This window comes from Stegodyphus dumicola, chromosome 6 (genome assembly GCF_044657685.1).
Source record: "Stegodyphus dumicola isolate Sdum_Otavi_A_Nest chromosome 6, ASM4465768v1".
In the NCBI taxonomy this organism is placed as follows: domain Eukaryota; kingdom Metazoa; phylum Arthropoda; class Arachnida; order Araneae; family Eresidae; genus Stegodyphus; species Stegodyphus dumicola.
In genome coordinates, this window is record NC_140773.1 from 180,221,599 (window position 1) to 180,236,494 (window position 14,896).

Sequence of the window (14,896 nt, forward strand, 5' to 3'; positions counted from 1 at the left end):
CAAACTGAATACTATACAGCGGCAACAACTGCTAATGATTTGTAAAGCTTATAAAAATATCCCCCACAGCAGCCCTACAAGTACTAGCGGATACGCCAACCCTCGATTTGGTCATAGAGCGTGAGGCTGCAATCAGAAAGGTCAAAAGACTGCGATGACAACATACGCTATGCGGTCAGACTTACAACAATGAAGAATAGGAAGAGCATAGGCCAGTTATCCCCTGTCACCAGGCGGAAAACAACATCGACCATTTCGAGAGCATCCCAGGACGTACAGCCTACCGGTCTCTTTACCGATGGTTTAAGACATCGCAAGAACCCGCTGCGCATTCTGCCACGTCTCAGACGGGGAACTGATGCATGTATGGAAAAGGAGACTGGCGCACTACAACTCCGTATATCAGGCTGATCTGCTGGCCATCAGTGCTGCTCTAAAGTATAGCGCAGAAGTTGAAGGAGCTCCCACACAGATCTACTCTGACTCGGCCTCCAGTCTGGCGACCGTAGCTAACAAGAGATCACATAGTTCAAGAAATTAGGCGGCAGCTGTTACAATTCAACCAGGAGCAAGCCTTAAGTCTCAGCTGGGTGCCGGCTCCATACTGGTAACTCAGGCAACGAGCTAGCTGATGCTGCGGCGAAGGAGGCAGTCAGCTCCACTGATGTCAATGAGGAAGGCACATTAAAGCCGATCTCTTTCATCAAAAGACAGACGCAAGATCAATTACTGTCTCGTGGCAACAGAGATGGGGTCACGGCACCGCGGGTCGCCGCCTTTAAGTTTATCCCAAAATTCAAGACCGAAACACAGTCCCACACATATTTTATGACGCAGTTTTTAATGGGACACGGCCCAGTCCTCACGTACAAATTTTGCTTTGGATTCGTGACACCTGCGAATGTGGTGAGGTAGGTGATTCTGACAATCTCTTCTTTTCATGCCCCCTCAGAGCCCAGGACAGGGTCAAAAAGCCTAATGACAATTAATGGCCCCAATGGTTCCAAACTACAAAGAGACCAAGACAAGACCAGCTAAAGATCAAGGCTGTAATAGATGAATGCGTAATAATGTACACGGTAGAGCCAAGCAACAGGCGTGCAAATTTGCAGTAACGACCATAGTGGTCCACTTGGAAGCCCTTAGGGCTAAGTGTATACACACCGGCAGGCGTTTAATGGCTGGGCGTATGGTATCTCAATGACTACGGCTAACATTGACTCATAAAACTTTCTAATTAGAGACATCAGCTACCACACGGCTCTGACTGCGAAGTGGTAATTACATTGCAATGCAACCCCTTCATATGGAGGTGTGCATTTGCACATGAACTATAGCATACAGTACTCTCAATCAATGTATACTCGTGAAACTCCTACACTGTTCTGTCTGTACCCTGTTGGTCGTAACCACTACCATTTCTCTCTATATATAATTGTACCAATATCATATGAATGTCAATTATTAACTTTGTAACTCTATGTAAATCTACGCACTTGTATCTCTTAATCATATGTAATGCAACAACAGTGTATTTCCATATTTAGTTGTAATCTCCTATTACTTGATTTATGCAGTATGATAACAGAATGTTAGCATCTCTTCAAGGGCTCCGTAACCGTGACCATGTTGTGAACCTCCCTTTTTTTTAAGAAATAGAACATTAAATTTGCCGTCTCCACGGAGTTGTGTTACCATGGCATGGTCCTCCCTGCTGGGTTGGCACTCAATTCCATATGGATATACCTAGATATATCCGGGTCGGAAACCAGCTCTGCGGTTTAAACCGATCGACTTTGAAGGTTTTAGCAATGCAAATGGCAGAATGTATTAAAAATTTCGTGCGTATTGTTTTGCTGACATCAAGGGTGCAGCAAAGAACCAAGAACAGTAATCGGTAACTTTCAAAATAGGCAAAAACTGTTGGTATGCATATAGTGATGGACTGTCGCCAATAGCGCGAGAAACTGTATGAACTGGAAACCCTGAAAAAGAATTTAATTGTGTAACACACTTATTCTTTACACTTACTTTTTTCACTCCTTCAGGAAAGGACAGTGACTCTCTATAATATAACTCCTTTTTCAATATGTATTTGGAAATCTAACGAATTTTTATCTATTTTTCATGTATTAATAAAGAATGTGTTTTGTGACCTTACAATTTCCGTCTACACCTATTTTGGATTACAAGTTAATTAGGTATGGTCTCGCTTGATGCTGCGCTGGATAGATGGTAAGAAGAATCATTTTGATCTCTAATTTTATTAATTTGTTGTGAAATTTCGAGGCTATAAAAATGTTTTACAACAAAAGGTTATGAGTCCTGATGAAAAGATCATAGCTAATTAAATAATAATAAAAAAAAATTGTAAAAGTTAGACTGTAGTTTCATATTAAAACCGAAAATAAATTTTTCGACGATACAAAAATGTTGAATTCAAGTCAAATGCAAATTGCAAAACTGAATTCCAGCAATTACTCAACATGGAAATTCAAAATGCAAATGCTACTAATAAAGGAGGATCTTTACGATGTAATCGAAGATGTACCTCCTAGACCCTTTACAGAACAATGGAGTAAACGGGATCGGCAATGTCGCGCGATGATAAATTTATTTATGGAAGACAGCCAAATAATTCACATTAAACATGAAACTACTGCTAAAGCCACCTGAGAAAAGCTCAGGCAGGTACATGAAAGGTCTAATCTTTCAAGTAAACTATTTCTTTTGCGAAAGCTTTACAGTTTGAAGCTTGAAGAAGACGGAAATATGCAAACACATATAAGTACATTACTGGAGTTAGTCGATAAACTCAATTCAATAGGTGAGAACATAAAAGACGAACACGTTTCGGCACTTTTGCTTTGTTCAATGCCTAGTTCTTACGATACGCTCATTACGGCTCTTGAAGCCAGAGCAGAATCGGAACTGAATCCAGAATTCTTAAAAGGGAAATTAATTGACGAATTTAGCAAGAGAGTTGAAAATAATTCATCAGATTCAAAGGCATTTAAAGCCTCATTTCAAAACAAGACAAAGAGAGAAACGTTTTGCTCATATTGTCATAAAAATAACCATTTCAGATCAGAGTGTTATCATCTAAAATCGAAACAAAGAAATGAACCGCGCCAAAACTAAGAAAACATACGCGGATTCTAAAACACGCCAAGCAAAGAATGTCGGTAACCTCGCGATGAATCAACAACAAACAAAAATTAAAACACTGGAAAATCGGATCCAGATGTGACAGCGTCGCTCTGTCTATTAACTTACATCAATCATCCGAGAGTTTTATTTTCGACAGCGGAGCAAGTAGCCACCTGGTAAATAATAAGAAATATTTCACGCAATGTAAACCCATAAATCCGTCAGATATTATAACTGCGAATGGGCAATGTATTAAATCAACGGTGATAGGAACTGTCCGTTTTAAAACACTAAATGCTAAACAAAAAATAACTGAAGTTCTCTTATCGGAAGTTTTATACGCTCCTGAATTAGAAACGAATTTAATCTCAATTAAGAAAATAACAGAAAAAGGACTTTCGGTTCTGTTTGAAGGAAATAAATGTATGATCGCGAAAGGAGATCAGATTATTCTAGAATGTTATGCAACTAATAATCTTTACCAAATTAAACCAATAGACAGGAATAATGAACCATCAGCTCATGTAGCATTTCAGTGCAAAAATGAGAACTGTGTTCAACTTTGGCATAGACGCCTTGGTCACAGAAACGATGACGCAATCAAGCAACTTGTAAACAAAGAACTCGCTGAAGGAATCAAACTAGATAATTGTAAACATGATACCAAATGCATTCAGTGCATAAAATGTAAACTAACCGTATCCCAAAGAATTGAATTTCAGAGCATCTAAACCGCTAGAACTCGTTCACACTGATGTTTTAGGACCGGTACAAACACCGTCTGTCAGTGGATACCTATACTTCGTAACTTTTATTGATGATTACAGCAGGTTCACAATGATTTACCTAATGAAAAAGAAAAATGAAGTAATTTCTAAACTAAAACAATTTATTGCTCTTACAAACAATAAATTTGGGAGAAAGGTAAAAACGCTAAGAAGTGATAACGGTGGTGAGTACACAAGTAAGGAACTTGAAGAATATCTTATAAAACATGGTATAAATCACCAGCTTACTGTACCGTATTGTCCAGCACAAAATGGAGTAAGTGAACGCAAAAATAGGTCTTTGATGGAGATGACAAGATGTCTTTTAGCTGACTCAGGTCAACCTCACAGATACTGGGCAGAAGCAGAGTGCTGACTGCAAATTATTTACAGAATCGTATGCCTACAAAACCAAATGCAAAAACTCCATACGAATTATGGAATAACAAGAAACCCAACCTCTCTCATCTGAGGACTTTCGGGTGCAAGGCATTTGCTTACATCCATAAATCTAAAAGAGGTAAATTGGATGATACTGCTATAGAAGGAATACTCGTCGGCTACGACAGCAAAAGTAAAGGCTACAGAATTTTAATTCCTGGAGACAAAATTATAATAAGTCGATCTGTACGATTTATTGAAAACACTGGAACTGAGGAGCCTGTAAGCATCTATTTAAACCAGGATGAAGAAAATCCTAAGGAAGAAAGCTCAGAACGGGAAGAAATAAAAATAGAACAACCCGAAGAGGAAGAAATATCAGAACACGAAGAAGAACCTTTGGAAGTCAGAAGATCGAACAGACTCACAAAAGGTAAGGGGCCCACCAGCGGCCGAGCGGTAAAGTCGCTGAACACTGGTAGTTCGGTCCGAGGTTCGAATCCCGCGAACGGGCTGGCTGCATGGGCGTTTTCGTGGTTTTCCCCATGTGTAACGTGTATACGAGCCAGTTTCCCATAGAAAGTCCTCCACGAAGGCATCCCTCCCCTTAGGCAGATAGCCCTCGAGGCTTTGCCATAATCACACACACACACACACAAAAGGTAAACCTCCTGATCGCTACGGATTCCATGTCAAATATCCAATCTCCTCCGAACCCAAAACTTGGAAGGAAATTCAAAGTTTGGAAGAAAATGAAAAAAGAAAATGGCTAACAGCTGTTCGAGAAGAAATTAATTCACTAGAAGAAAACAACACTTGGGAATTAGTTGATTTACCAAAAGGAAGAAAACCAATAGGATGCAAATGGTCTTTCAAGACAAAGCTCAATGCAGAAGGAAAAATTGAAAGATACAAAGCCAGATTAGTCGCAAAAGGATTTAGCCAGAAGTTTGGATCTGACTATGATGAAACCTTTGCTCCTGTAGTAAAATACACAACGCTACGAGCCTTCCTATGTGCAGCTTCGTATAAGAACATGTCTGTCAGACATAGCGATGTCAAAACAGCTTTCCTTCATGGAGAACTAGAAGAAGAAATTTACATGACTCAACCCGAAGGATACTTAAAAGCTGGAAATGAAAATAAAGTTTGCAAGCTGAAGAAATCTATATATGGTTTAAAACAAGCCGCTAGAGCTTGGAATCTGAAAATTGGAAAAATACTTCTAAACATGTCATTTAAACAAAGTAAAGCGGACCCATGCTTGTTTTACAAAAACATCAATGGAAAATTCACGTATATAATATTATATGTAGATGATATGCTTGTAGGAAGTGAAAGAGAAGAAGATGTAATGGAAACAATCCAACAATTGAACGCTAAATTCGAAATCAAAAACCTAGGAGAAGTCACCTACTACCTCGGCATAAACATTGAAAGATTTAAGGATGGAACTTTTGCCATAAACCAAAAGAATAAAATCGAAGAAATAGTTCAAAAGTTTGGACTTCAGAACGAGAAACCAACATACACGCCAATGGAAACAAACTACTGCAAACTAGAAGCTGAAGATGATCTTCTAGAGGATAATACAGAATATAGACAAGCAGTAGAAGCATTATTATATATTGCAACAATCAGCAGACCAGATATAGCATGTGCAGTCAATCTACTGAGTAGAAGAAATGAAAAACCTAGGAACACAGATTGGAATGCTGTCAAGAAAGTCATTCGATACTTGCATACAACTAAAGACTTTAAATTGGTCTTTAACAAAATTCAAGAACCTATACTAACTGCATATTCGGATGCAGATTGGGCAAATGAAACATTAAGAAAATCCATTAGCGGATACATATTCAAACTAGGAAATAACTGCATTTCATGGAGCAGCAAACGTCAAAACTGCATTGCACTATCTTCAACTGAAGCAGAATATATTGCAGCAGCTAATACAGCACAAGAAGCACAATGGCTTTTAAATTTGCTTAAAGATCTAGGACTAAAACAAAATCTGCCGATTACTCTCTATGAAGATAACAAATCGTGCATCAAACTATCACAAACGGAGAAAAATAGCTTCAGAACAAAGCATAGAGACGTGAAATACCACTACTTGCGTGAACTTCAACAAAACGAGATCCTGTGCCTAGACTACTGCAGAAGCTCCGACATGATTGCGGATCTGCTCACCAAACCACTAGGCAAACCTGTGTTCGAGAAACTTCGAGAATCGCTGCAAATGGCGATCCTGCCCATCAAGTAGGGGTGTTGGTATGCATATAGTGATGGACTGTCGCCAATAGCGCGATAAACTGTATGAACTGGAAACCCTGAGAAAGAATTTAATTGTGTAACACACTTATTCTTTACACTTACTTTTCTCACTCCTTCAGGAAAGAACAGTGACTCTCTATAATATAACTCCTTTTTCAATATGTATTTGGAAAACTAACGAATTTTTATCTATTTTTCATGTATTAATAAAGAATGTGTTTTGTGATCTTACAATTTCCGTCTACACCTATTTTGGATTAGAAGTTAATTAGGTATGATCTCGCTTGATGCTGCGCTGGATAGATGGTAAGAAGAATCATTTTGATCTCTAATTTTATTAATTTGTTGCGAAATTTCGAGGCTATAAAAATGTTTTACAACAAAAACTTTATACCTTATTAATATAAATACAATTAAAATCTGTGCGCGTTTTTATGTTTGTAATATGCGGAACGGAGGGAAGTTGAGTTTCAGAAGAGGTACTCCCAGATTCCAGCCATTTGTGGCCATATTGACCATTAGGATCTTCGTATGATTTTAATCAGCCAAGATGTTAATTAAAAACTCTGAAAACGCTAATTTTCGCATTTTGCAAGTTGCTTTTTTCCCTGAACTTCGAACTGCTTTTCGGCGTGCTGTGACAAAGTGCGTACGAGGTGGAATTTTAAAATTCCCATCCGTCTTTTCTAAATCGAGGTGAAGTAAAATTTTTTATGAAAAGTACTTTGAATTTGGTTTGGTCGCAGCCCGCAAAGTTTGTAAAGTTGTGTTTTGGCTGTTTACTAAAATAAAGTGGCATGCGCAGCAATTTTTCATTGAGATTTATTCTACAAGAATTTCAGTAACCAGAATTAGCAAACAAATTATATAATGTATCAAATTTAGAAACTAATGCAACAAATTTTAATCGATTTTCTGTATTTTTTTGATGCAACATACTTAATGACTGATAACAAAGAACCATGGACATCAGAGAACTTTATCTTTTCGTTTCAAATAGCGTTGGAATTGAAATTTCGTTTCAAATATGCGCTGCATTTGAAAACAGAATACTCCTATTTTTTCGATTTTCAAGATTCTATTTTTCAAGATATTGATACCAAAGGCCCCGGGTTCGAATCCCGGAGAAAGCATGGATGCAAAATTGTCTGTCCCTTCATAAGAGGTAACGGTGGCCGCCCATTAGGTGCCTCCACAATAAAATGGTCGCCGCTTCTGGCCTTAGTAGCGGCCAATGCCGTTACAGGAGAGTGCCCGCCATTCGTTAAAAAAAGATTCTATTTTTCATTGTTTCAAACTTCCTCAATACCTGTTTAAAGTTTTCAAAAAATTTTGATAGTCTACGTTTTGTAAAATTATCTCCTTTATCATCAATATCTAGTCAAGTCTTATACTTTCTCGATTCTTCTTCGAAAGTTATTTCTTGATATTTCTTTATTTACAATTTCTTCTTCAGCATTTGAATTATTAACAAATTTAGAATATTTTCGATAATTAATGATCTTTTACTTTAATTTCGTTGATATGCATGTTTCATGCACCTTAGTTTTAATGAATGCACATGATTATTATTGTACTTGATTTTAATCAAAATTATATTTTTTAGTCTCTTGACAAACTTAAGTATGCGAAGTTTACCAAAGTTTTACTTTATTCTAATCAGTTATTTTTAGTCGGACTTTCTTGTTCCTCCTGATTTCAGTTTCCTGTTGGATTGTAAATTTTGTATGACGTAGATGTAAATTCTCAACGTGTTTCAGAAGCAGGTATTTAAGCTGCGAGAACCTTTCAGGTCAAAATTTAAGATACTTTATCCAGCAAAAAAATTATTCAGGCCGGTCTTCCGAAAGGACGTTTACTTTCGCCAATATTATTTTGTCTTGATTTGTCAACGATATGCCAAATATACCAGATGCTACTTTTGCCTGCTATGCGGATGACACCGCGATCATGTGCAGTTCTATCAGCTCTATCAGAAGAGATAAGCTTCAAAAAGCCGTTAATATCCTCACTAAGTGGTTTTTTACTTGGAAGATTAAAACCAATGCAACTAAGTTATATTTTTAGTGGGTTATTCAATTATGGCAAAACGCACGAAGGCTATCTGCCTAGAGGGAGGGATGCCTTCGTGGAGGACTTTCTAAGGGAAACTGGCTCGTATACACGTTACACATGGGGAAAACCTCAAAAACGCCCATGCAGCCAGCCCGTTCACGGGATTTGAACCTCGGACCGAACTACCAGTGTTCAGAGTCTTTACCGCTCGGCCACTGTTGGGCCCGCCTATATTTTTTAGGTAGAACCTCAAAGAAGTGAACAACACTAGATGGCGTCACAGTACCCACAGTTAAAAATAAAATATTAAATACTTAGGTGTAATTCTTGACGATAAGCTTACATTCAGGCCGCATATTATGTATACTCGTGAAAAAGCTCATAAAGCTTTCAAGTCTATTTATGCCTTAATAGGGAGATATTCAAAATTACAACTAAGTACTAAGATAATTCTCTATCTTCAAGCAATAAGACCGATTTTACTGCACGCAGCACCAGCGTGGGCCGCTACAACCAGATCAAATCGCCAGACTTTGCAAAGATTGCAAAATAAATTTCTTAGAACTATTACAGACTCACCGTGGTTTGTAAGAAACACTGCAGTACATCGTGGAATGAAAATCAAACCATTAGATAGCGAGATCTTAATTGCCTCACATAATTTCTACACCAAATGCGATAATCACGAAAATCAAACTGTGCGTAGCATAGGGGATTATGACTTTACAGTCATTCAGCGCTGCAAAAGACCAAGAACGATACACCATAACGAGTTATGGTGGATCGATGCACATAGTGTATATAGTGTTTTTTCTACTTTTCATTATTTACTCTGTATTACCTTTAGTTAATTATTGCTGGCAAAGCGATATGGACTTTGCGCCCTCGGGGGCAGCACTTTGATGTGTATTATGTGTTAAAAATTTCAAGGATTGGTCAATGCAACTATGCTCCGCCCACTTCTGTTATATGCCTCAACTACTACGCCCACGATATTGTGTTAGCTTCAAGACACGGAGGAAGGAAGACACTACAGCCGTAGCACCTACGAGGAGAAAGTTATGCCAAAGTTTTTATGCTACAAGATGTGCTAATTTGCTTTTACGACGTGAAAGTTATGCTTCAGATATGTTAAATCGCTATTTTACCCAAATTATGCCACTGTTACATATTGCCACGTTGGATGTGATTCAGCACTTCAAGTGTACAGGTTTGTACCAACAATTGGATTTATTTTTCATTTTTAGGATACCCACTAAGGACAGATATAGACAGGTAAAGACTTCAGGGTCGTATACCTATTAAATAAGCGAAGACCTATGACCTATGATTGAAGGGTAGTAGCGGACTTAGTTCCGATGTTTATGTTGCGAGTTTAAAATTAGCTCTGTAGTTCGGTGTTTGACACCTTTCAGTTTATACTGATATTTCTCGGCTCGGCTTTGCTGTGTGCAGTCGATTTAGCGTTAGTTAAGCTAAGAAGCCAGTCATTAAATTATCTTAAATTACTACTGAATTGTTACATTTTTATTTTCTGTTACGTAGCTACAAGTGGTGGTGATTTGTGAGCACGAAGTTTGCGCATCTGTTTTAATTTAGATTTAAATAAAAAGGTTATTTAAACCTTTCATCTGCAGTATTTAATCTTAAAGACATAGCGAGAATTAGCTACTTAGTCTTCAAAATAGTGTTTTAAGAGTGTATACTCCCAAAGAATACACACAGACTCTATGAGTTACTGATTAGCAACGCTCACCAAACACCAGCCGCTGAGTGGATAAACCGCTAAACTCTAGCTTTCGACCTAAGTTCAGATCGCAGAGAAGAGGCTGATGCAGAGAGAATTCTCGATTGTTTTGATTTGTTCTTAGAACCAAGAACGTATATAGCGCAAATGGGAGTCCGCTTGCGGTGGATGATCATATACGGGAAAGGGACTCCTGCCCCATGAAGACATTCCTTCTTCAGGAATGGCCTTTTTCAATAAATAGTATAATATATTTTATTATCAAGAAAAACTTGGAGAGTCGATGGAAGCTGTAGCAGATTTTGCGTTATCAAGAATGTTCCAAGAGGTGACCCCTAACAATTTAATGATATTTTGACTTACTTAGGCTGCATCTTGGACTACAAGCTAACTTGGATGGGACATGCTCAGTATGTTATCTCAAAAGCAGAAAAGTCTCCCTATTCTCAAAGGACTTGCCGGAGTTAAACGGAGCTGCAACAGAGAAACTTTAAATACAATTTATAAAATGTACATTCAACCTGTTCTGAACTATTGGAACGAAGTGTTGGTTTCTGCTTCTTATAGGGTGATTAATAGCCTCGTGACTTTTCAAAACCAGGTTGTATGAATCTTTTCTGGAGGAGTTAAGACCGCCTGTGTTGCTAATGCAGCTAATAACAAAAAAAAAAAAAAAAAAAAAAAAAAGAATTCTTGATTAATGTGATTAGAAAAGATGCAACTAATAACACGTTAATTACGCTCTCTAGTAACTCTTCTTTTTGGCGAGACTGCAATCACAATCAAAAACGTAACCTGAAAACTCAAAGGGATTTTATCTAAGGTGTACATGATATTGACTGTTTCCATTTAGTTAACAATATACCCATTGAATGGCTGTCTCTTGTTAACTCCCTGGATTACATAGACCTTGATTTAAGACTGGACCCAAATCAGAAAATAAAAGAAAGTCATGCTGCTGTCCTGAAGCACTCCGTGCGATTACTCTGGAAACTATCCACGATCGCTATTCTAGTTACGAATGGTTTCACATCTATACAGATGGTTTCCTTCTGGACATTACTCCAGGAGCTGGGGCTGGTATGTTTTGTGAACTCTTTAGTTTTTATACGCTAGTTGAAAATTTCGCGACACATTTTGATTTTGAGCTGGAATCAATATATGTAATTCTTAAGCAACTTTCCATTTGTCAGAATTCCTTAGAACAGGTTATGATCCTCCCCGACTTAACATCCGCTCAACATATCGCTAATCAGAAAAATAAAAGACCTCGCGTACAGCAGTGTAGATCTCTGAGAAAATTCAACGTAAAGTATCTTTCCAATGACTACCCTCCTACTGTAGTTTTGAGGAAAATGAGAAAGCGTCCCTTTTTTCAAAAAGAGGTTGCAGTTTAATTCAGATGCAAACAGAAATTTGTTCTTTCATTCTTCAGCATTAAAGATAAAAAGAATCTTCAGACGGTTACATGATACTTTGTCTGCTGACTCTACCTGTACCAAATCAAGAAGTGTCCTTGGCACCAGTTCCCATTCTTTTCCAGTGCTCTTCCTGCAGCTGCTGTGGCCACTTTTAGACCGCTGACTGGACACGGCTATCTCGGTACGAAAAGGGAGAGAAGACCACCCGCCTGGCAGTGTTTGTCACATGGTTAAAGGATCTTCCTCCATCCATCCACAAACGATGGCGACCAGCGGCCCGCCCATGATCTCCGAGCAAAGATATTGATCTAAGCCACGGGAGACCAAAGATTGAATCCGGTAACTAAAACGTTAGAATAAAGAAACAAAAGCAAACTAAAAGATACAGACCTTAGATGGTCACAAAGCTGATATAACATACGGCTATCTCGGTGTCCATTTACTTCTTTTTAATATTTTCGACTTTTTTGTGTGTATCTTGTGTTCAACTGGACAAAGTATGATCGTTGCTCACATTGACGAATGCTCCGCATTATCTCATTTTAATTGCCTTAGGGAAAAAACTGATCTAATCTAATGACACGGTGGGAAAAAAGCTGGGATTTGATAAATAAAAATAAATATATTTTATCATAGTTTTTTTGGGTACATGTTTAAAATTTTGAAAAAAAGGAACAATTTGTTTCTTTTTTGTTTATTAGTTTTATGTTAGATTTAAATATTGTGCAATGAACTAGTCTCGAAATGGGATTTTTCGTCTAATCACTATAAATGCGTTGTTTCACTTTTCATACAATCTTGCCATTCGGCAAAATAAATTTATATTTTATGTTTCAAATTAAATTTATCTGTTGTGGATTAACAAACTGAGCTACTTAAAAGTCATAGATGCGGTTTTTAAGAATATTCGTTCTTTTACGTTTGAATGGGATCGATTTAAATATTCAAAATGCATTTAATTCACGATTTATCTAATAAAAATATTCAATATTTTTATAGAATGAGTTACATATGTTTTTATTAATTTCACATTTCGTAAAGCCCACCAGCGGCCGAGCGGTAAAGACGCTGGTAGCTCGGTCCGAGGTTCGAATCCCGCGAACGGGCTGGCTGCATGGGCGTTTTCGTGGTTTTCTCCATGTGTAACGTGTATACGGGCCAGTTTCCCTTAGAAAGTCCTTCACGAAGGCATCCCTCCCTTTAGGCAGATAGCCCTCGTGTGCTTTGCCATAGTTAAATAATCCAATCCAATCCAATCCATTTCGTAAAACTTTAATGAATTTTTGATTAACAAATTCAACGATTTGAATACAAGCAGTGGCAGCGCTGCACAGAACAAAATATTTTTATCTTTAGCGAGTAAGACAGTCTTCGAAAATTCTAAAGGTCTACTGTTTTTAAGTACTTTGGGATCTTGCCGTTGAATTGAATTTGGTGTGGCATAAGTGCAAAGAACGTGATATTTAATAAGTTAACACACAAAACGTTAAAAAATAAAAAGACAAAAAATGGTGTAAGCTATTTTACTAAGAACGCTGAATATTGGCATGATAAACTAAGAAAAGACTAAAGCAAAAATGGTAAAATGCATGCCAACACGTAACACTCCATCGAGAATTCTAAATATAGTACTGCTATGGTGCTTTTAAAATGTTTGGGATTTTGCTGTTCAATTGTGCATGACGTAAGTGCGAAGAAGATTATGCTTAATAATAAAGTTAAAAAGATTTAAGAAAAAAAAAAAAAAAAAAGGGTTAGCAAAAGTGAGTGCAATAGCCGACTGGTTGACTGCGAGCTCAGCGAGAGAGTAGAAACCTTTCTTATTATCTTTATTATTATTTATTTATTTCTTTACTTATATGCAATTACTAATAAAAATCGGTGTGATTTTAAACCGTCTATCGGCGTCACTTTTTGGGTGGCGCTCGCCTGCGGTATTAGCTTTGCAGGCCCGCATCCGCTGGCTCTGTTTCTTACAATTTTCATCTACGTTGCTTTGTATTTTTGCATGTTAATCGGCTCGTGCTCTATCTCTTGCACATGCAGGCAAGCTGGGAAGGAAAATTTTATTTTTCATTACAGTTTTAGCGATTATAAGGAATACCAATGGAAGAAAGAACGAAATAATTTTCGCGGTACTTAGGTAACGAAAAACATCTTTCTTAAAACGGGAAAAAATATCGCAGATTTTGGTGTTAAAATAGCGAATACAATATATGTTGTCGAAAATTCTCAAAATCAGGTTTTCAAAAAGATTCAAGAAAGTTATTCACTGACCTGAGTTTCCAAACTGTTCTCTTTGAGAACTTCAGAATTCTCTTCCAGTTGAACTCTAAATTGAATTACATCGTGATTTCTGTTGTTTGAGAAAGAAGGCCGAACTAGGTTTTTTTTCTGGAAAAATCTTTCAGAATGATCTTACTTAAAGTTCCAAATATTTGGGAAATCGACTGCCGAGCCGAAGGGCCTGGGTTAGAATCTTGGAGAAGGCATGGATGTTTGTATATGTAGAGGGTCCGTGGGGCATGGGGGCTCTCTAAATATGCGGCTATCCGAATGTCCTCTCCAGAGGCTGTGGTGGAGAAAAGAGGGGTGGGAGACACCTGGACCCGTCCCCGGGATGCTTTACATCAAAATTGGGGGCGGAGTTGTCACCTGTAAGTGCTCACTCGTAAGGTGCTCAAGACAGTTGCCAACGACAGGCGTAAACTTGCGCTTCTTGCCACGAGGAATTTCGTGGTAATGAATCTAACAAGCATTTGTAACATAATTGGATTGACTGTTGACTGACGACTGATTGGGTTGGTCGGACAAGTGAGCTTTAGCAACAACAACAAAACATTTGGGTTTGGTTTGGTTTGGTTTATTTAATTACGGCAAAGCACACTAAGGCTATCTGCCTAAGGGGAGGGATGCCTTCGTGGAGGACTTTCTAAGGAAAACTGGCTCTTATACACGTTACACATGGTGAAAACCATGAAAACGCCCATGCAGCCAGCCCGTTCGCGGGATTCGAACCTCGGACCGAACTACCAGTTTTCAGCGACTTTACCGCTCGGCCGCTGGTGGGTCACAAAACATTTGGGAAATTTAGAGAT